Source organism: Pipistrellus kuhlii, unplaced genomic scaffold (genome assembly GCF_014108245.1).
Source record: "Pipistrellus kuhlii isolate mPipKuh1 unplaced genomic scaffold, mPipKuh1.p scaffold_m20_p_2, whole genome shotgun sequence".
In the NCBI taxonomy this organism is placed as follows: domain Eukaryota; kingdom Metazoa; phylum Chordata; class Mammalia; order Chiroptera; family Vespertilionidae; genus Pipistrellus; species Pipistrellus kuhlii.
Window position 1 is genome coordinate 115,319,693 of NW_023425515.1, and position 21,904 is coordinate 115,341,596.

General features: G+C 45.5%; 1 long non-coding RNA gene and 3 pseudogenes across 1 annotated transcript; 2 read left to right on the top strand and 2 right to left on the bottom strand.

Annotated features, from left to right (window-relative positions):
• The first annotated feature begins 2,312 nt into the window (after positions 1 to 2,312).
• On the top strand, positions 2,313 to 2,786 carry LOC123652787. The gene is made up of 2 exons (XR_006742278.1): positions 2,313 to 2,363; positions 2,619 to 2,786. It is a non-coding gene; the product is annotated as an uncharacterized LOC123652787 (long non-coding RNA).
• Positions 2,787 to 10,016: 7,230 nt separating this feature from the next.
• On the bottom strand, positions 10,017 to 13,732 carry LOC118724431 (annotated as a pseudogene).
• A 555-nt stretch (positions 13,733 to 14,287) lies between these two features.
• On the top strand, positions 14,288 to 14,776 carry LOC118724433 (annotated as a pseudogene).
• A 4,358-nt stretch (positions 14,777 to 19,134) lies between these two features.
• Positions 19,135 to 20,772, bottom strand: LOC118723045 (annotated as a pseudogene).
• Between the last annotated feature and the right edge of the window lie 1,132 nt (positions 20,773 to 21,904).

The window sequence follows — 21,904 nt, forward strand, 5'->3', positions numbered from 1 at the left end:
GACGGGCAGAATGACTGGTTGCTATGACATGCACTGACCACCAGGGGGCAGACACAGAAGCTGCCCCCAGCCTGCAGGCCTCAACCAGCAGTAGCAGTAGGGGGAGGGAGGCAGGGCAGGAGAGTGAGCAGCACCAGGCCAGCCAGGGCACCCGCGGATGCCAGAAGGGCTCCTCCCTCCCCCGGTCGCCCTGCAGATAAGCCCTTGTCGCCACAATGGAGTGACATGTCTATGTGGAGATAGTAAATTGACCAGAATTGAATCATGAGCACTGGCCCTCTAGTTCTCACATGATAAAAGCAGACAGGAAATTCCGGTTATTTCCAACTATACTCAAACTGTCTCAAACAGAGTGGTATAAGGTAACCACTTATTATGCTCACAGATTCTGTGGATTAGGAAGTCAGAGGAGGGAGAATATAGATGCTTTGTCTCCATTTCACGAAGTCTGGGGCCTCCCCTGGGAAGTCTTGAATGACTAAGGATGACTTGAATGACTGGGCTTGGAATCATCTGTGAGCTTCTTCACTCAGTGCCTGGTAACTGGACTGGAATGACTCAAAGACTGAACTCAGCTGGGATGGTCAACCAGAGCAGGTATATGTGTCTTCAGTGTGGCTGGGGCTTCTCACAGAATGGTGGCAAGTTTTGAAAGGGAGCATCTGAGAAACTAAGGCAGAAGCTATAAAACTACTTCTATCTTAAGCACAGAAGTCACACGGCATTACTTCTGCCTATGCTATTGATTATAAGTGAGTCACTAAGGCCAACCCAGATTCAGTGAGAGGGAAATTAGACTTCACCTCTTGATGAAAGAGCGACAAGGTCACACTGAGGAAGAGCATGTGAGATAAGTGATATTGTTGTAAACATATTTGGAAAATACAGACAACTATGTCTAGTATCTAAGAGATTCTCTGGGATGCTTCTTAATAATTCCTGTCCAGTAGAAAAAGTTAATGAAAAACTATACCAATCATAAAAAGGCTAGACCATCAAAGGTTCAAGAATAAATGTTTGGGTTACCCCACTAGGTAAATAACTTCAACCAGCTGAGGTGCTGGCTGAAGACAAAGAAGACACTGAATGCCAATGGAAAAAGGAGATTAAAACTATTAACTACAATCTCATTACCAGTTGCTAAAATAGGGGCTGCAACTATGTCTTTTCTTTTTAACCCTGATCCTCATCCTTGTGGAGTTTGAACTCTGGTCACTATGCCCTTTTCAAAAGGATTGCTGCACTGTCCATTTATCATCACAACTGAGCAAGAAAGTCCCACGAGTTGCCCAAGTGGATCACAGGAGTCACCTATCTCCTTTCCTGTCCACAGTGTAACTGCAGTCTTTCTTCCTCCTGATGATCAGGGTCACAATTACCCCTGCAAGATGATAACTCCTCTTTTATTGCTGGACCCTGGTTACAGGAAACCCCAAGCACCCAGGCAGTTGGCATAGCTTGTAATCAGTGGGACTCTTGCTGTGTCTCCAGTTTGGCTCAGTGGTTAGAGCATTGGCCCGCAGACTGAAGGGTTTCAGATTCTATTCTGGTCTAAGGCACATACCTCGGTTGCAGGCTCTTGGCCCTAGTCTAGGGGCATGCGGGAGGCAACCAATCAATATGTCTCTTTCACATCAGTGTTTCTCTCTGTTTCTCATTCCACTCTAAAAATCAATGGAACTTCTCATGTTCATGGATTGGAATATAGTTAAGATGTTGATACTACCCAAAGCCATCTACAGATTTGGTGCAGTTTTTATTTAAATCTCAATAGTATATTTTTTGAAGAAATAGGAAAAAAATTTATCCTATAGTTTATATGGACACTCTCAAGGAACCCCAAAGTAGCCAAAACAAGCTTGAAAAAAAACAAAGTTAGAGGTATCACACTTCCTGATTCCAAAAGTTTTTTACAAAGCTACTATAGTCAAAACAGGATTGTACTGACATAAAGATAGACATAAAAAAAAAAAAAAAAAAAAAAAAGATGGACATCGAAACAGTTGGAATAACATAGAGGGCCAAGAAATCAATCCTGAGTATATAGTCAAATGTGTCTATCATCAACAAATCAACAAAAGACAAGTGCTGGTGAGGAGGTGGAAAAAATGGAACCCTAGTGCACTGCTAGTGGGAATGCAGACTGGTGTACCAATATGGAAAACAGTATGAAGTTTTCTCAACAAATTAAATATGGAACTATATTTGACTCAGTGATCCCACTTCTAGATATATATCCTAAGGAACCTGAAACACCAATGAGAAAGAATTAATGTAATTCTATGCTCATAGCATCACAATTTACAATAGCGCAGTGACCATTACAGAAGATGAGTGGATAAAAAAGCTGTGGTACATCGGATGTGAGGGCGATCTGGCTGCGACATCTGTCACCCCATTGATCGCCAGGGTTGATTCGGCTGATCTGGCTGGCTAGGCGGGTGTCCCCCTCCTCCCTCACCGATCCATGTGCGTCCCTCCCGAAGCTGCGCGCTCGGTCAAAGAGGACGACTTTCCCCCAAGAGGAAAGGACCGATCTTCGGTCAAGGGTTTACGAGTAGCTGCACTCCCCTGCTAGAACCTCCAAACAAGCTCTCGAAAAGCTGTGGTACATTCAGACCATGGAATACTGTGCAGCAGTACAAAAAGAAGAATCTCACCCTTTGAGGCGGCATGGAGGGACCCGGAGAGTATCATGCTAAGTGAAATAAGTCAGTTAGAGAAAGACAAGTATTACATGATCTCATTCATATGTGGAATCTAAGTAACAAAATAAGCTGATGAATGGTGTGGATCCAGAGACTTGGAAGAATGGAACAGAGTGCAGAATCTCGGAGGGAAGTGGGGAGAGGGTGAGTGGGTGGGAGGTAATCAACCAAGGAACTTGTATGCATATGTTCATAATCCCTGGACACAGACAATAGGGTGGTGAAGGCCTGGAGCAGGCTGGAGGGGAGCAATGGTGGGGGGAAAAAACAACAACAACAAAAAAAAAATAGAGCCATATGCAATACTTTCAATAATAAAAATTATTTTTTTTAAAGTGGTTAAGATAAAAAGTTTTATGTAATGTGTGTTTTATCACAATTAAAAAAAAAAAAGCCTGGGGGAAATTGGATGGAATGGCTATAATTAAGTTCCCTTTTCTCTGGAAAATTATAAAATGGTAACAAAAGATTGAAAACAATTGCCAGACAATTGCAATCTAAGTGTGGTAGCCAGCAAGCCTTACGGAGACCATCTCATCTGCATTGGGAAGCTGGAGAAAGCTGAGGGCGAGGCCCAGCAATTAAGCTGCTGAGCCCATGAAGACTAAACTCCCAACCAAGACAGAATGACTGTGCCAAGGTCAAAGCCTTGGCTGGGACAGCGTGAGACACATAGGATGGGATATCTGTGTGTTGATATCCCTCCCTCATAATGAATGTCTAGCTTCCTCTGAACCATCCAAGCCCACAAATATGGACTATTCCTCCATATTGAGAGCTAACACTCGCCCTCCTTGCTTGAAGATAATGCAGAGCCTCTTCCCTTTGAGATCTCTTGTGTTCCGCATCCTAGGATGTGTCCCACTCCCCCATCTAGCCCCTAGGTGTAGGACTGGATGTATGCTGCATGGTAATCCAGCCAAAGCTGTGCTGGGCCTTAGAGGAAAAGAAAGGGCTTCACGCCCCAAAGCTGTACACTGGCCAGCACGGATCAGCAGTGCCCGGGAGTAGGTGCCAGGCTGGATCCTGAGGGTGCTTGATCCAAGGGCCAAAACATAAATGTGGAAAAGGGAGAGTTTATTGACTTGAAAACTCTGCTCAGAGATACAGGATTTAACCACCTGGTAAAGCCTCCGGGAGATGCATTCATCTCCCACGTTGCATTCATTTCATTTACTCGCCTTATGCGCAGGCGCACCATTTCTCCCCACTAATACTACCAGCGACTGTTTTAGCAGCTGATTGCCACGTCATTAGTCTTGAACTGAGTTGTTTGGTGTGAGCCACAGGAAATAATTCGCTTTCGGAGAACAAGAAAAATAGGTTTATTTGCGTTCTGCTTATTAATTTGTGCAGTTATTCAGTGTCTGGTGAGTTAATGTTCAAGAAAAAATATTAATTTTTATTAAAATGTTCTATTATTTTATGTTAATGATTACTCATTTATTTCAGCCCTTTGTATTTAACATGTCTCTGTCGAAATAAACCTATGTTTCTATGAAAAATGAAGCTTTTTTTTTTTTTGCGGTCCACATACACTTAAACCTTGTTTATTTGGCCCGTGTTAGCCTTTGAGTTTGCTTGGTGTAAATTCATGACTAGAACCGTGCAGTGGGTTAAATGGTTCTCCCCTGCCCTCCTAAAACAGACACCTACCCCAAATCCCCAGGACTTGTTAATGTGACCTTATTTGTAGAAGTAATTTAGTTATAGACCTCAAAATGAGATCATCTTGGGTTATCTGGGTGGGCCATAAATTTAATAACGGTCTTTGTGAGAGACACAGAGCAGGATTGCCTAGCCTCAGATACTTGGGAGGTAGCCATTGGTCAGCAACCATGCCCTTTGCTACCCCTGTCAGGGGAGATCAGAAACAGCTTGCATTTGCATTACACATTTCTTTGCAGTTCACAGCACACCTTCACATTTTGCCCCAGGGCTGTGTTAACTATACCTGACAGACATCATGCAAAGTATCCCATTGGCCCACTACATCAGTAACCAACCTTTCCCAGGGGTCACTGTTCGAGTGACTGTTTGGGGATCCAGAGTGACAGTGCCCGGGACCAAAGGGATTACTCAGTAATGAACAAGGTGAGCACAGCCCCAGGATCTGCTGGTCCATATGCCCACCCCAGATCTCCTGCCCTGGCAGAGGCTGAGATAGATTCCTGGGACACAGCTGGGACTCCAGCTTAGGGTGACAACTCCTTCAAACACACTTCAGTCTCTGTGGTTACAAAGTGTTTCAAGCATATTGAGACAGAAACAAGGGTTTAGGGTTTTCCTCTAATATCTCCAATTTGTTAGCTTTTGCTGTGATCTGAAATGACTGCAACAGAAAACAAAAGTAGAGAGTAACTTCATTAAATTTAAAACAAATTATTGTAATGCAGAGATTAACCTGCAGATGGTGCCCTATTACTGTCAGAATGCCACCATCTTTGTGAGGACCGCCTTGTCCACCCTTTTAAAACTAGCCTGCTTCTTCTGCCAGGGCCTCTGGCAGTAAGCCTTCCCCTGCTCCCCCTGCTCACCCCTCCTCCCCCCATAGTGTTTAGCATCTTCTAATATAATAATATTTACTGTATGTGCTGCTTGTTTTGTCTCCTTTCTCCCCACAAGTAAACCCCATGAGGACAAGGACCTATGTGTCTGACACATAGGAAGTATTTAATACATATTTGCTGCATGAATCAGGAGACACATGATATAAAAACAAGAGGAAGATGAGGAGGGCCCTGGTTTGGGAAATGGCAGTGGTAAGGGACAACAGGAGATGAATGTGAGGTAGCTGTGAAAGAAGTGTGCCTAGAACTTGGTGACTAACTCGAATGGGGAGTAGGTGGATTATGGATGACTTCAAGAACTAAGGCTTGACAGCTGGTGGAAGATGCCATGGCTGAGAGCACTAGATAAGTCTGGTGAGAGGGCTGGCCCTGCGGGGGGCTGACCGGCAGACCCTGAACAAGGGATGGGTGAACAGATTACTCTGACACACATTTTTGTGAAAGAGAGGGCTAAGGCACTACTTGACTATTGTCACCAAGTATCCCTGTTTGCCTGTCTCTTTTGGCTTTTATTGTTATAACAACTTGAACTAAAGTTAACCTCTAGATACAACCAGCAGGGTACGTATCTTTGAGAAAGTATATGCTTCTACAGGTCGGGTCTAAAAAACCAGAGATTTTTGAAAACAGCTTGTGGGATCAGACTTATTTGGAAAAGTCAAGGCAGGGGCTGCCACCTTCAGCAAGGTCTCCTCAGAGACCCCTGACCTTTCAGAAAATCCTCCCCACAGACATCTCAGCCAAGTCCTGTGCTTCCCCACAAACTCGAGGCAGATTGCAGTTTTACTCCTACTAAGTTTGAAATGGTAGCCAGAAGCTCCAGAGAAGATACAATTAATTAAAAAGAATATCTTCTTGTCCTGGCCAGGTAGCTCAGTTGGTTGGAGCATCATCGTGTATATCAGAAGGTTGCAGGCTCAATTCCTGGTCAGGACACATTCCCAGGCAAGGCGAGTACGGGAGGCAACCGATCAACTATTCTTTCCCGCATCAATGTTTGTTTGTTTGTGTGTGTGTTTTTTTCTCTCTCTCTCTTTCTCTCCCCCTCCCTCTCTCTAAAATAAATAAACATATCCTAACATATCCAAAAAAATAAAAACTCCTCCAATCCAGAAAAGCTCTCCACAAAGGTATTGGCGAAAGAAAACACCTTTATTACTGATTAAGAATTGTGTACCAGTGTGATATGCATCACTGGCAATCCAATAAGAGATTATATAGCTAAGCAGATACAACCCATGTTCTTAAGATAAATAATAACTCATCTTCCAGTGAGAGGACAGGATGGCACCATTTGTTACACAAGGTTTATCCTAAATTCACCTGATAGTTATGATACCATTGTAATAACTTGGTTATTATTTAACAGGAAAGGAGCAAAGGAAAGACTAGATAACGTAGGCATGCCATTTATATAGCTATGCTAATTTAACACTGTCCAAGTCTGTTCCCTATTGATGTATGAGGGGAGTGACTGGACAAAGGCAGTTTGGATGCATGTCCAGGAAGGTCTGAATGATGTGAGAAAGTGCCTGCCTGTTTGTCAGTCACACCTGGGAGTAAGTCAGCGGACAGAATAGGCCTGGCCACGACAAGGGCCAGAAACCTGAATATTTAAACTTCGGAACAAAGGGAGTTCCTCCCTTTTTGCCTCCCTTGGCCTTGGGCCCTCTGGCCTTTTGGGGCTCCTGTTGCAAGGGGTGCACTCCCAGCGCCCGTGTGGCCCATGGCCATGTGGGACTCACACACCGGACTAATGGGCTTTAATTAGGCTGAATGCTGAGCTGGACCTGGCGGCAGCATGGAGCGGGAGCTCTGGACACTAGTCCTCCTGTTGGTCTCCTGGAACCCCAGCTGCACCTTCTCCAGGACTGGGCTAAGCGGCATGAGACTTTGCTCCCTGAGGAATGTAACTCCACACAGACAAAGCCTTTTACCACATCTCATTCTCCCATGGTGGCTTCTGAAAATGCTTACTTCAGCAGAACCCTAAGAACCTCACACCCACTCGTGTCTGGGAAATCTGGCTTACTAATTTCTCTGGCATCTGTGTTAATTAATTAGCATTATACAAAGGAAAAACAAACTTCTCTTATTTTTATGATACGAGGTAGTATTGCAACTTGGAGCCAGACTCCTACTAAAGTAGGTTCTTACTCTTTCCCAGAAACTAGGAGGTACAGTAAATTTAAATAAATAAATAAATAAATAAATAGGCAAGGGAGACATGGGCCAGCACCTCTCTGCTTAGTCATGCTTCATGACTGTGTTAGCCATGACCTGATCACTTGGTAGAAATTGGAGACCACAAACTCAAAATTTTCAATTAAGTCTATGCTACCTACTGCTAATCTGCATGGGGAGAGGGACAATAATTGGGAGAAACACATACATGACTGGGGTTCAACTCCACAACCCTCATAGCATCTCGATGTTACAAATATTCACGTGTTTAGCTTAATGAGAACTAGCTCAGCCACTTGAGCAGGATCTTATGATAACTGCCTTTCTCGGATCAGCTATCTGTGTTTCCAAGAGCCTCCTTCTCTGCTTCAGTCAGTGGTCATGAATTCCTTGTGACGCCGGAAAGCTGTGCTGTGTGTCGAGGTGGAAGGGTGTTTTGGAGAGCAGGGCCTTTGTCACATGAGTGCTGCTGAAGAGTACCCGGTGACACAGGGAAGATCTGGATGGGGATATCTTGTGACAGAGACAGGCTGCAGAGACGTCTGGTGGATGAGGAAGGTTGGTAAGGAGCAGACTATAGGATATCTTTTCTTATTTATTTACTAAAGGCCCGGCACACAAAATTCATTCCCGAGTATGGTCCCTAGGCCTGGCCTGCCATCAGGGCCATTCCCCCCGGCTGCCTGCTCACCAGTCCGGGCCCCAGCCCCCTCTCACCCCCAGATCCCCATTCACCATTGGGCAATTGGAGCCTGCCAGCTGGGGAAAGGGACCTAGAAGTGGTCAGTGCACCTCATAGTGACTGATCCAGTGGTTGTTCTGGTCATTTTGCCATTAGAGTCAATTTGCATAGTACCCTTTTAGTATATAGGATAGAGACCTGGTGCATGGATGGGGGTCGGCCAGCCTGCCTTGATGGAGCCCTGGATCGAGGTGATGGTCCCCGCTGGGGGACAGGGCCGGCAAAGGTTAAGGACCCTGGGTGTTTGCAGGCTGGCCACACCCCCAATCGGGGTGGGGGTCCCACTGAAAGGCTGACCAGAGTGAGGGATTATGGGCTGTTTGCAGGCCGGCCTTGCCCCCATTCAGGGTGGAGGTCCCTGCTGGGAGGTGGGGCCAGTTGGGCCGTGGTTATTCTGGTCTCTGGTTGTTCTACCATTTCGGTCACTGGGTTTTATTGTATAGGATATGATTATTTATTTATTATGTTAGTATTAACAAATAATATTAATTATCTACTATTTTAAATATTTATTGTTGAAAGTATTACATAAGTCCCCCATTTCCCCTATTGACATCTTCCAGCTTGCTCCTGTTCCCACCCCCCACACAGACAGGCCCTTACTACCCCATTGTCTGTGTCCACAGATTATGCATACATGCATACATGCATACATGCATACAAGTTCATTGGTTGATCTCTTCCCACCCACCCTCCCCTGCCTTCCCTCTGAGGTTCAACAGTTTATTCCATGCTTCTGTGTCTCTGGGTCTATTTAGTTTATCAGTTTATTTTTTATTTTTTCATTAGATTCCACATATAAGTGAGATTGTGTGATACTTGTCTTTCTCTGACTGGCTTATTTCACTTAGCATAATACTCTCCAGTTCCATCCATACTGTTGCAAATGGTAAGAATTCTTTCTTTTTTATAGCTGAGTAGTATTCCATTGTGTAGATGTACCACAGTTGTTGTTTTTTATACATTCATCTGCTGATGGGCACTTAGGCTGTTTCCAACTCTTAGCTATGGTGAATGTGCTGCTATGAACATAGGGGTGCATATATCCTTTCTAATTGGTGTTTCTGATTTCTTGAGATATATTTCTAGAAGTAGGATTTCGGGTCAAATGGGAGCTTCATTTTTAATTTTTTGAAGAAACTCCCTATTGTTTTCCATAGTGGCTGCACCAGTCTGCATTCCCACCAACAATGCATGAGAGTTCCCTATTCTCCATATCCTTAAAAGCAAATCATTTGTTGATTTGTTGATGATAGCCATTCTGTCAGATGAAATGACATCTCATTGTCGTCTCCTAGAGTCTAAATGGGATCAGGGGCAAGAGCACCTTCGGCCTTTGGCTACCACTACTTACTGTATGAGTCATACTATCTAATGTACCTCTCACCCTCCAGGCCCAAGGCCTGAGAAAGGAAGTCTGGGATCCCTGCCCATCTGATTTTCCCACCTCTTCTCACCTCTGTTTCCCATTGTTCTGGAGCCAGAGGACAGGCTGCTGCCTGCACAAGTCTTCCTCTTTCCTAACTCCAATTCATAGCTATTTTATTTTATTTTATTTTATTTTATTTTATTTTATTTTATTTTATTTTTTCAGCCTGGAACTTGACTTTAAAAAAAAAATTATTGCTGTTGTACAGAGAGGAAGACAGAGGGATAGAGAGTTAGAAACATCAGTCAGCTGTCTTCTGTACAACCCCCACTGGGGATGTGACTGCAACCAAGTACATGCCCTTGACCGGATTTGAATTCTGGACCCTTCAGTCCACAGGCCGACGCTCTATCTGCTAAGCCAAACCAATTAGGGCTGGAACTTGACTTTTAATCATAAAATACAGGGGGGAGGGCAGAGGGAGTTCAGGGAGTGGGTGGTGAGCTGCCGCACCAGGATCAGGGTTGGCTACATAAACTGCTGCTGCTGCTGCTGCTGCTTGGTGGCTGCCTTGCTGGCAAGGTCCTTGGCTTCTCTGTAGCTGCCAGTGCCATCTCCTTTGCCTTCTCCTTGGCTTCTTTGGCTCAACAAGGGTTTTGAAAGGGACCTCACCTTGCCGCTTGGCCAAGATGTATTCAAAACTCTTCATTGGAGAGTTACATCCAAGATGGCTGAACAGGTAAACACCTAGCCGCAGCCACACACAACAATTTCAATAAGATACAACTAAAATATAAAATGGACATTACCCAGAACTTCAGGAAAGTCGACTGACTGTAAATTCTACAACGAGAAGCAAGGAGAAGGCCAGAAGGAAGAGTGGAGGAGCTGTAAAAGTCTAAGGTACGGAGACACACGGCGCGCGGAGAGGTCGGAGCCGGAGAGGAAGGGCAGGGCTGCTGAGTGCCTGGCTGGCCTTCCCTAGCTGGAAGGAGATAAAAGCTTCAACTGTGCTGGGACCCAGTTCCTACTGCTCTGAAGCCCAGTTCTAGGCCAGACCCCGGGGACCCAGGCTCATCCAGAGGGAGCTAGGCTGTAAGGCGGTGTTGAATGGAGATGAGACCACCCAAGAGGCAGAGACCCCTACCCGGGAAATAACTCCAACTAGCCAATTGCGGAGTCTAATTACAAATTTTATTGCAGATTCGAATCTGGGCTGCCGCCGTGGCAATGGCGCGGCCAGAAGCAGCAGCGGTTACAAAGCGGTCTCTCTTTTTTTAAGCATTCTTCAAACAAGCACATTCCAAACAAGGGGGTGGGGGGGGTGGGGGTCTTAACCTTGTGATTGCATGCATCAGCCAGATGGCCTAATCTCCCTCCTTGGTTTGTTCTGCTATCTTAGCCTTGACTATCCCAGACTGCTGATTTGGCCTTCAGCCTTGACTAACCCAGACTGTTGATTTGGTCTTCAGGTCCAGGAGGGGGAGGGAGTAGTAACTTTCTACCCTCCAGGCAAGGTCAGTAATTTTTCACTCCTCAGGCGGAACCCAGGGGGAGCGGCAAAAGGAGGTCCCGGAGATGCGTACATTGAGTGCAGAGAAGGGACGTTTGGCTGTGCTGTGGGATTGCCCTGGTGAGAAGGAGACAGGGGCTCCAGACTGCTCTGAACGCCACCTCCAACTCCACTACCAACTGAACTGAACCCCAATACCGGACTCATTGGGGGAGAGCCTAGACTGTTTGGTAGCAGGCAAAAATCGAGGGCACCTTTCTTTCAGAGGCGCTTGCAAGGAGTACTGAAGGACCCTGAGATGCAGGAGCCGCATAGGGCGGGGCTGATGGAAGCCAAGGCTGTAGGCTCCACCCTGAAACCCCGCCCCATCTGGGAAACTGCGAAAATGCCGAGACAAAATAGATCACAAACGAAAGAAATGGAGGACAAAAAGCAACTGGATATAGAGTTCAAATCTATGCTTATAAGGTTTTTCAAGAATTTCCTAGAAAAGATCGATAAGACCTAGGAGGATATGAAAAGAGATCAACTAGAATTAATAAGGAATCAACAAGAAATGATAAGGGATCAACAAGAAATAAAGGATACATTGTCTGAAATAAAAAATATTATACAGAGTCCTAAAAACAGACTGGAAGAACGCAAGAATCAAGTAAAAGATTGGGAACATAAAGAGCCAGAAGGCACTCCTCTGCAGAAGATAGAAGGCAAGAGAATCTAGAAAATTGAAGATAATGTAAGGAACCTCTGGGACAACTTCAAGTGAACCAACATCAGAATTATGGGGGTCCCAGAAAATGAGAGAGAGCAAGATATCAAAAACATACTGAAAGAAATAGTGACAGAAAACTTCCCCCACCTGGTAAAAGAATTAGACTTACAAGTCCAGGAAGCGCACAGAACTCCAAACAAAAGGAATCCAAAGAGGACCACACCAAGACACATCATAATTAAAATCCCAAGAGCAAAAGACAGAGAGAATATTAAAAGCAGCAATAGCAAAGCAGCTAGTTACCTATAAAGGAGCACCTATACGATTGTCAGCTGATTTCTCAATAGAAACCATGCAGGCCAGACGGGAATGGCAAGAAATATTCAAGGTGATGAATAGTAAGAACCTACAGCCAAAGATAATCTATCCAGCAAAGCTATCACTCAGAATCAAAGGACAGATAAAGAGCTTCACTAATAAAAAAAAGCTAAAGGAGTTCATCACCACCAAACCAGAATTATATGAATTCTGAAGGGGGTTCTTTCAGAAGAGAAAGTAAATAAAAATAAAAATTATGGCCGAAACCGGTTTGGCTCAGTAGTAGAGCATTGGTCTGCGGACTGAAAGGTCCCAGGTTCAATTCCGGTCAAGGGCATGTACCTTGGTTGCGGGCACATCCCCGGTAGGCAGCTGGTCGATGTTTCTCTCTCATCGATGTTTCTAGCTCTCTATCTCTCTCCCTTCCTCTCTGTAAAAAAATCAATAAAAATATATTTTTTAAAAATATTAAAAATAAATATATAAAAATAAAAATTATGAACAACAGCCGAAACCAGTTTGGCTCAATGGATAGAGCGTCGGACTGCGGACTGAAAGGTCCCGGGTTCGATTTCAGTCAATGGCATGTCCCTTGGTTTCGGGCACATCCCCAGTTGGGGGTGTGCAAGAGGCAGCTGATTGATGATTCTCTCTCATTGATGTTTCTAACTCTCTATCCCTCTCTCTTCCTCTCTGTAAAAAATCAATAAAATATAAAAAACATAAAAAAAAGTTATGAACAAATACGTAACTATCAACAAGTGAATCTAAAAACCAAAGAAATTAAAAAAAAATCTGATGAACAATGTTAACTGTTGAATATAATAGAATCAGAGGTATGGAAGGGGAGTGAACTGACGATTCATGGGGAAAAGGGGAGAGGGGGATGTGGAAAGAGACTGAACATAAACTGTGATGAGGACAATGGGGGGTGGGGAAAGGGCAGAGGGTGGGATGGGAACCTGGTGGAGGAGAGCAATGGAGGGGGAGGAGGAACATTTGTAATAATATGAACAATAAAAATTTGTTTAAAAAAAACAACAAAAAAACACACCCTTCATTGACTTGGTCACATTGTTTTTGAACCGAAAGAGACCAAATTCCTGAACAGCTCTGGAGAGATCAAATAAGCTGCAGGAGGCCCAAGCTTCCTGGTGGATTTCAGTGCAGCTGCTGTTATCAGAATGTACAGTAACACACTGTTTCTCCACCTCCGTCAGCCGGGCATGATTGATGTTTCAGGTGAAGGGGGCATGGTCTGGTTCTGTGGGCCCACAATAGAACCTTTAAGGATGTACACTGAGTGAGCAACATTGGCAGGAAATAGTGGCTCAGCCCCGTGGGGCATCCTGTTGGTCTTGCTCAGGAGTCTCCAGGACAGGAGCTTCTGGTCAGGGGTCACCTCCTGGTGCACTGCCTTCTCTCAGGACACGTTTGCTATAGGGATTTGGTCCCAGGAACTCCGGAGCACTCTGTGGCTCAGGAAATACTTCACCATTGTCCCTGCCTGGTGGGGTCAGCACCCGAGCAGCATCAGGGGTGCAGAGCCCGGGCTGAAGTGGGGGTGTGTGATGCGGAGGCCAGGCTGGGGCTCAGCACACACCCACCAGGCACCAGCTCAGTCACTGCCCCCTGCACCCAACCAACAGTCGCCGCCATGAGAATTGTCTGGCCATAGCTATTTTCTCTACACGTTGAGAGTCTGTTTTACTAAAATAAGAACTAAAGGGATTTGGAAAAATCTCTCTCACATAAAATCTGCCTTTCAAGTCTATTGTTTTGCTGCAAAACCCCGTTTTGCATGTTAGAAGCTGAGAAGATGCCTTATTATTTATTTTTCTAATAAATAACTAATGGTAGTGTAATTCCAGGAAGTGGGGGCCTTTGGCTGACCAAAGGAAATCATCTACATGGGAAGACAAAAGAGTGGTGAAGGCCTGGGAGGGACGAGTGCTGGGTGGAAGGGGTCAATGGGGAAAACAACGAAGTGGACATTTGTAATACTTTCAACAATAAATACAAATTTTAAAAAGAAAGTACACTTACAATTTTCTAAAGAATGTAAAATTCCTTGTTGGAAGGATATGAGAATTATTAAATCAGTATTTTTTTCAGTGACTTGTTCTTAGAGGAATTAGCACTAGGCCCTGTTCATTGCCTGTCCACGGCCATCATGGGTGGCATGCATGTTGCTGGGAAGGGCCTGTCCCGGTCGGCTCCGCCCTGCCTCTGCAGAGTCCCCACCTGGCTGAAACTGATGTCAGATGACCTGAAGGAGCAGATCTACAAACTGGCCATGAAGGGCCTGACTCCCTCACAAATCAGTGCGATCCTCATGACTCACATTGTGTAACACAAGTAGGTTTTGTGACAGGCAATAAAATCTTGAGAATTCTTAAGTCCAAAGGACTTGCTCATGATCTTTCTGAAGGTCTCTACCATTAAATTATGAAAGCTGTTGCTGTTCCAAAGGATATTAGAGCAACAGAAAGGATAAGGATGCTAAACTCTGATTCTGAGCAAGAGCTGTATTTACCGATTGGCTTCTTATTATAAAACCAAACGAGTCCTCCCCCCAATTAGAAATAGGAGTCATCCACAGTCTTGGCCCTGGTTGCATAAAATGTCTATGTACTCAAGTAATAAAATCGATGTTTAACGAAAAAAAAAAAAAAAAAAAGAAAAAAAAGAATTAACTTTAGGAGTATTGACCTAAGTCCATTCTGTTTTCCTTGCCTTTAATCTGTCATCTTTTTGCTGTGTATGTGTGTTTATGTCTGTGCATGTATATGTGTTGTTACTTTTAGTAACACTTTTTAGCCTCACTTTTAAAAACGAGTGGGTAACCGCCCTGGCAGGTGTGGCTCAGTTGGTTGAGCCTGAATCCATGCACCAAAAGGCCACCAGTTCAATTCCCATTCCCAGTCAGGGCACATGCCCAGGTTGTAGACTCATAGGCTCGATCTCCAGTTCATCAGTAGGGGCATGAAGGAGGCAATGGATCAACGTTTCTCTCTCACATCAATGTTTCTCTCTCCCTCTCCTTTCTTCTCTCATTATTAATATATATATTTGTATTTTGTGGGGATATTCCTATAAGGGGAAATACCTTGAACTTTCTTACAAAAGAGAAAACTCCTTTGTGCTTTTTCTCTCATTGTCTTCTCAGAAGTTGAGGGAAGAAGGGTCAGGGGTATTTATTGAGTCTTGGATGCACCAGGATCTGTTCCTCAGGTGTAATTCCTGCAACACCCTCTCAGATAGCCAGCTCTATTTGCCAATGTGGAACTTTCCCCGTTAATTGTTTTTATTTATTTATGTTAATAAACCATTTTCAGGGGAGGGTAAGATCCATTCTTTCCTACCCTCCAACACACAGTCTAAGTAATTAATATTTTTTAAATAAATCTTTATTGTTCAGATTATTACAAATGTGATCCTCTTCCCTTCCTCAATTGCTCCCCTTCACCAGGTTCCCACCCCACCCTCTGTCCTTTCCCCATCCCCCATTGTCCTCATACATAGGTGCACAGTTTTTGTTCAGTCTCTTCCCGCACCCCCATTTCCCTTTTCCCCGTGAATCGTCAGTTCACTCCCCTTCCATACCTCTGATTCTATTATATTCACCAGTTAATATTGTTCATCAGATTTTTTAATTCCCTTGGTTTTTAGATTCACTTGTTGATAGCTATGTATTTGTTGATCATAATTTTTATCTTTATCTTCTTCCTCTTCCTAAATAACCCCCTTCAGCAATTCATATAATTCTGGTTTGGTGGTGATGAACTCTTTTAGCTTTTTTTTATTTGTGAAGCTCTTTATCTGTCCTTTGATTCTGAGTGATAGCTTTGCTGGGTAGATTATTTTTGGCTGTAGGTTCTTGCTATTCATCACCTTGAATATTTCTTGCCATTCCCGTCTGGCCTGCATGGTTTCTGTTGAGAAATCAGCTGACAATCTTATGGGTGCTCCTTTATAGGTCACTACCTGCTTTTCTCTTGCTGCTTTTAATATTCTCTCTTTGTCTTTTGCTCTTGGAATTTTAATTATGATGTGTCTTGGTGTGGTCCTCCTTGGATTCCTTTTGTTTGGGGTTCTGCGGGCTTCCTGGACTTGTAAGTCTATTTCTTTCCCCAGGTGGGGGAAGTTTTCTGTCACTATTTCTTCTAGTATTCTTTCGGTATCTTGCTCTCTCTCTTCTTCTGGAATCCCCATAATTCTGATGTTGGTTCGCTTGAAATTGTCCCAGAGGTTTCTTACACTATCTTCAACTTTCTGGAGTCTCTTATCTTCTCCCTTCTGCAGAGGAGTGTCCTCTGGCTCTTTGTGTTCTAAATGTTTGTCTTGATTCTTGCGATCTTCCAGTCTGTTTTTAGGACTTTGTATAATATTTTTTATTTCAGACAATGTTTTCTTCATATTTCTAATTGCTCCTTTTTCATATCCTCATAGGTGTCATTTATTGTATCGGCCTTTTTTTAGGATATTGTTGAATAACCTTATAACTGTAGTTTTGAACTCAATGTCCAATCTTTTCTTTTCCTCCCTCTCCTTCCTTTGTGTCCTTCTTCTTGTCTACATTTTAGTTGTTTCCCTGATTTTATGGAGTAGTTTTATGTGCTAGATGTTCTGGTAGAGCGCAGTAAAACAGCCTTCCCAGTCACCTGAGGTGGACAGTCTTGGTATAGCCCTTTGTGGGCTGTGTGTGCAGTCTTGTTGTTAAGCCTTGCTTATTGTTGGTATCACTGGGAAGCGTTGATCTCCAAGCCAATTGGCTGTGAGGATCAGCAGTGTCTCAGCGAGGAGGGCTTCTGTACTCGTTTGGATAGGGCGGGGTCTCAGGGTGGCGCAGACAATCTTTGGTTCCCTGTCAGTTTTGCCTTAGAAAAGTTCTGTTCCTGGAGAGTTTCGGTAGATTGGTTGCAGGCGCGCACACCTCTTTGGTAAAGGTGCAGACAAACTTTGGATTCTGGCCAGTCCCTCCTTAGAGAAAGCCAGCCTCTGGGAGAGCTTCTGTGCTCAGCCACAGGTAGGGCGGAGTCTCGGGTTGGTGCAGACAAACTTTGTTTTCCCTTCGGCTCCTCCCCAAGTCCCACAGTAATGGCCTCTGGCTTCACACACCTCCAAGAGATCTCTGCCCTCTGCCTGACAGTCTGGCCTCTCCCTGTCTAGGGCCATCTATCAGAGCAATAGGGTGATTCTGTTTTCCTCTCGAACAAGGAAGCCAGCTGCGGGTTAGCTGTTCGCCCTCTCCGCGCCAGGAGTAAGCCAGTAGTGAACTCGGCCCAGCCCGCCCTCTCCGCATGCTGGGAGTAAGCCAGCAGCAATCTCGGTCCGGCCCTTCCTCTCCGAGAGCCGGGAGTAAGCCACCGCCTTTTCGCACACACAGTTCTCCGTACCTTCACAGTTCCTGAGGTTCAGCATGCCTTCTCTCTTCTTCCCAGATGGCAGAGCCTCCTCTCAGCTAGCCTTCCAGCGCTTCAGGGCAATGCTTCCCCTGCTTTTCAGTTCTAAATTCAAATTTGTTGTGGTAGGCTGCATTCGGGTGTCTACCCTATGCCGCCATCTTGGTTTCTCTATCTAAGTAATATTAATAATTAAGTCATATTAATAATTGTCACCTGTTCCCCTATCAAGAAGAGAAACTCTCATTTCACAGTCTTTGTTAAACTTACCTCCAACCCCCTGCTTTTTTATTTATTTATTTTTTGAGAGAGAAGTGGGGGGGGGGGGGTGAGGAAGACAGAGAGAGAAACATCAATTTGTTGTTCCACTTACTTATGCATTCATTGGTTGCTCCTTGTATGTGCCCTGACTGGGGGGATCAACCCAAAACCTTGGAGTATCAGAATGACACTAATCAAGCTGTTAAGCCAGGACAAACTTTGCCCTTTTTCTTTTTCTTCTTCTTTGTTAATCCTCACCTGAGGATATTTTTTCTATTACTTTTCAGAGGAGTGAAGGGAAGGAGGATGCGAGGGAGGTAGAGAGGAGAAAAAGAGAAAAAGAAAGAGACTGAGAGAAACATTGATGTGAGAGAGATACATCAATTGGTTGCCTCCTACACATGCCCCATTAGGGGAGGAGGTACAAACCCACAACCCAGGTACATGCTCTTGTCCAGCAATCGATTCCTCAACCCTGGTATCTAGTGGGTAGAGACCAAGGACGCTGCTAGGCATCCTACAGTGCACAGGACAGCCCCACAACCAAGAATTACCCAATACAAAATGCCAATAGTGCAGAGATGGATAAACCTTGCTTTAAATTAGGGGTGTCGAACTCAATCAGAGAAGGGGCCAAAATCTAAAATCCAGCCTAAATCTCGGGCCAAATGGTTTACTGAACAGTCATAAACTGTCATTGTGATGGAAACGCAGCGGAGTGCAGTGATGACAGCGCGGTGCGGGCCACATTGCAAGGCCTGGAGGGACGGATTTGGCCCGCAGGCCTTGTGTTTGACACATGTGCTTTAAATGATAAAGAAATAATAGATGTGAAACCACTCTACAAACCCAAACTGCTATTTCTATTGTTTTACATATAGATTTCCTGCAATGTTAGCAATAGGAGGCTCTCAGCTCACTTTTATTTTATTTTTTATTTTTATTTTTTTGGCGGCCGTCTGTTTATTTGAGGCATCAAAGCAGCAGCTCCAGCGTGAGGGGCACGGTGGGGGCGCAGCTGGACGTGATGGTGGGAGCCCATTCCTGGGCCCGCGGCTGCTGGAGTGAATGGGGTGTGGCCCGCCCCCCCACCCCCCAGGCCTCACAGTCTCTCATACTTTCAGGTGGGGGCGCACACCCAACACCCCCTTCCACGCCACTGCCCTGGGCGGCCTGGCCGATGGACAGGGCCGGGGCGTGGCCTCCCGGGTGGGTCCCCGTGACCCAGGGACAGGTGCTGACCCCCCAGGCCCGGGGACCTCCGAGCTCACATCACGGACCTGGAGTGAGGGCAGCGGCCTCGGGGGGCAGGGGTAGGTGCGGGACCGAGGCCCAGGGGACCGGGGCCGAGATGGGGGTGTCAGGCAGTGTGAGTGAGGGGAGGGGCGGGGCGGGGCTTTCCTTCCTGAGCGGTGGGGCCGGGGCCGGGGCCGGGGGCCGGGGGCCGGGGGCCGGGGGCCGGGGGCCGGGGCCGGGGGCCGGGGGCCGGGGGCCGGGGGTCGGGGGTCAGGGGCCGGGCCGCAGCAGGGCCAGCAGGCTGAGCAGCCGCGGGAGGCCCAGCAGGGCGGAGCTGGCCCGCAGCCCGCGGGCGCTGCTGAAGTTGCACAGGAAGCTCTGGCAGCAGCGCGTGCCCGCGGAGGCCACGCCGATGTTGATGCCGGGCGGCGCGGGGCCGGTGGGGGAGCAGCCCTTGTTCAGGCTGTAGCCGAAGGGCACCGCGTTCCCGGTGCCGGCGGCCGCGGACACGGTCACGCAGTAGTTGTCGGTGTCCGCGCACACGGTGGGCCTCCGGCAGTAGAGGTTGCTCTGCTGGTTGGTGCATGAGAAGCACACACCAGCGAGTGGGCCTGCTCCGCGCCCGGGGGGGCGGCCAGCAGCGCGGGCAGGAAGACCTTCACGCTGCGAGGACGGCTTTGGTCGGCCTCACGCGCAGAGAGCCGCCGTGCTGTGCCCTCCGCCCGCACTCTCAGCTCACATTCATTAGCTAGACCAGTGCATGCAAAAAAATGCTTCAGCACACATTGTGCTAAAGTGAAATGTCAGTCACAAAAGACTTCACTTAGCCCTGGCAGGGGTGCACAGTGGTTAGAGTATTGACCAGTGCATCAAAAGGCCTTGGGTTCAATTCCTGGTCAAGAGCAGGTACCTGGATGGCAGGCATAATCACCTATGATCTCCTACAATGGTTGGGGCCCATGTGGGAGGCAACCAGTTGATGTGTCTCTCTCACATTGACATTTCTCTCTCCCTCCCTCCCTTCCTTCCACTCTCTCTAAAGAGCAATGGAAAAAATGTCCTTGGGTAGGATTTAAAAAAAAAAAAAAAAAAAGCTTTACTTATTTGAGGTATCTACAGTAGTCAAATTCATAGAAAAGTAGACTGTGGTTACCAGGAATAGCGTGGGTGGAGGAGGGATGTGGGTGCTGTTCAGTGAGTATGCAGTTTTAGTTATGCAAGGGGATATAGGTGTAGTTAGTACTATACACTTGTACATTTAAAAATGGTTAGATTTTATGCTATGTGCTTTTTACCACAATAAAATAAATGCTTCTGCAAGTCCTAATGCCAGTGATTAGGAGTAGGATTTGAACTCTACCAAGTTCCAGATTTCAGTGGTAAGGACTAGACAAGGATTCTGTGTCAAATTTTCCTGTGGCAGTGTGTGCACCTGAGTAAAAGCTATTCTTCCATTCTAGCTAATTTTACAAAATGCAAGAATATGTCAAATATGGAAGGCCAGGGGCAGGGGTGATGGCAGGGAAAAGGGGTGAAGAGTCTGCAATAGGACCCCATGCTAGAGGCATTGAGTACGTGCTTGGAAATTAGCTGATGTGTTGAATTAACTCTTGTTTTCGTGAGAAATAACCTATTGTAGAAAATAACTAAGAATTTAGAGAACATTCATAGAAATCAATGTTATTAGAATTGGGTGCCTTTAACAGGGGTCTGAATATACCTGTTGACTTTGCCCACAAAGGTTCGAAAACCATGTTTGTTTTACTTTGGATCTATTTACCTAATTTTGATAAGGCTAACCCAAATTAGTGTTATCATGCTGTGCTTCAAAATGCAAATATTTTACTAGCCTCTTTTAAAAGCACAAATATTGTCTTTAGCTTAGGTTTCTGAGGGTAGAAACTGATTAGAGGAACAAATCTCACGAAGTTAGGATAATCTCAGCCTTTGTTTAATTTGTCCTTCAGTTGATTAGTGAGGTGGGCCTAGCGAAGGGCTTGTAAGTTTTTGTTTCCTGAAGTCCTCTCTTCAGACGAAGGTAGGAAAGCTTTCGAGAATCAGCTTATCGCACTGCGCCAGCGGGGACCAGGTCTGGTGCCCTGATAGCTGTGTGACTGTAGGCAAGGCACTTCCATTGTGCTTTCTTCTGTAAAATGACAGCATGGGTGGGACAGGATGACCTTTCAGCTCTTTCCAGTTCTATTTGTGGACTATTCTCTTATATAGCCATTTGCTTTTCCATAGAAAAATAGTGAGAATTTAAAATGTGATAATCAAAGTACATGAAATGCATTAAAATTAAACTGTAATTTTCATGTGAGTTTTGCCTAGGATATTGGGAAATTTTTTATTTTGAAGACTTCTCTGATTCTGAAATGAATAATGTAAGTGATGGTTCATTACAGCCTTCACGTCCTCTCCTGGTGGCCCTCCAGGCGGCACCTTCCAAAGGACCCGCAACAGCACCCATACGCCAGCCCTTGCTTGCTTTTCTTATATCTAATCTAACTTGTCCCATTTCCCCCCAGAAACTCTACTGAGTGTTACCGGCTGCTAATGGCTTAATAAGACACTGTTATCTTTCTTGAATAACTCAAACAATTACCTCCTTATGAGACTTGTTTAATGTCATTGTGGAAACCTTGGCTGGTGGTGGGGTTGAGATCTTGAGAGACGTGACTTTTCCAGTGCCCCTCAAATGCCCTGTTGAGCCCTCCTATGTCTTCAAATACTTGTTTTCCCCTTAAAGTTGTTCCCAGTCTAGTGGGAAATAAAATAATGTAATTCAAAAAAATTCTCCCTACTTCTCATCCACAAGATTTCAACAAGGAAAGATATGTCAAGCTACACCGTATACGGCCACTATGTGGCAGCACCACATCTTTC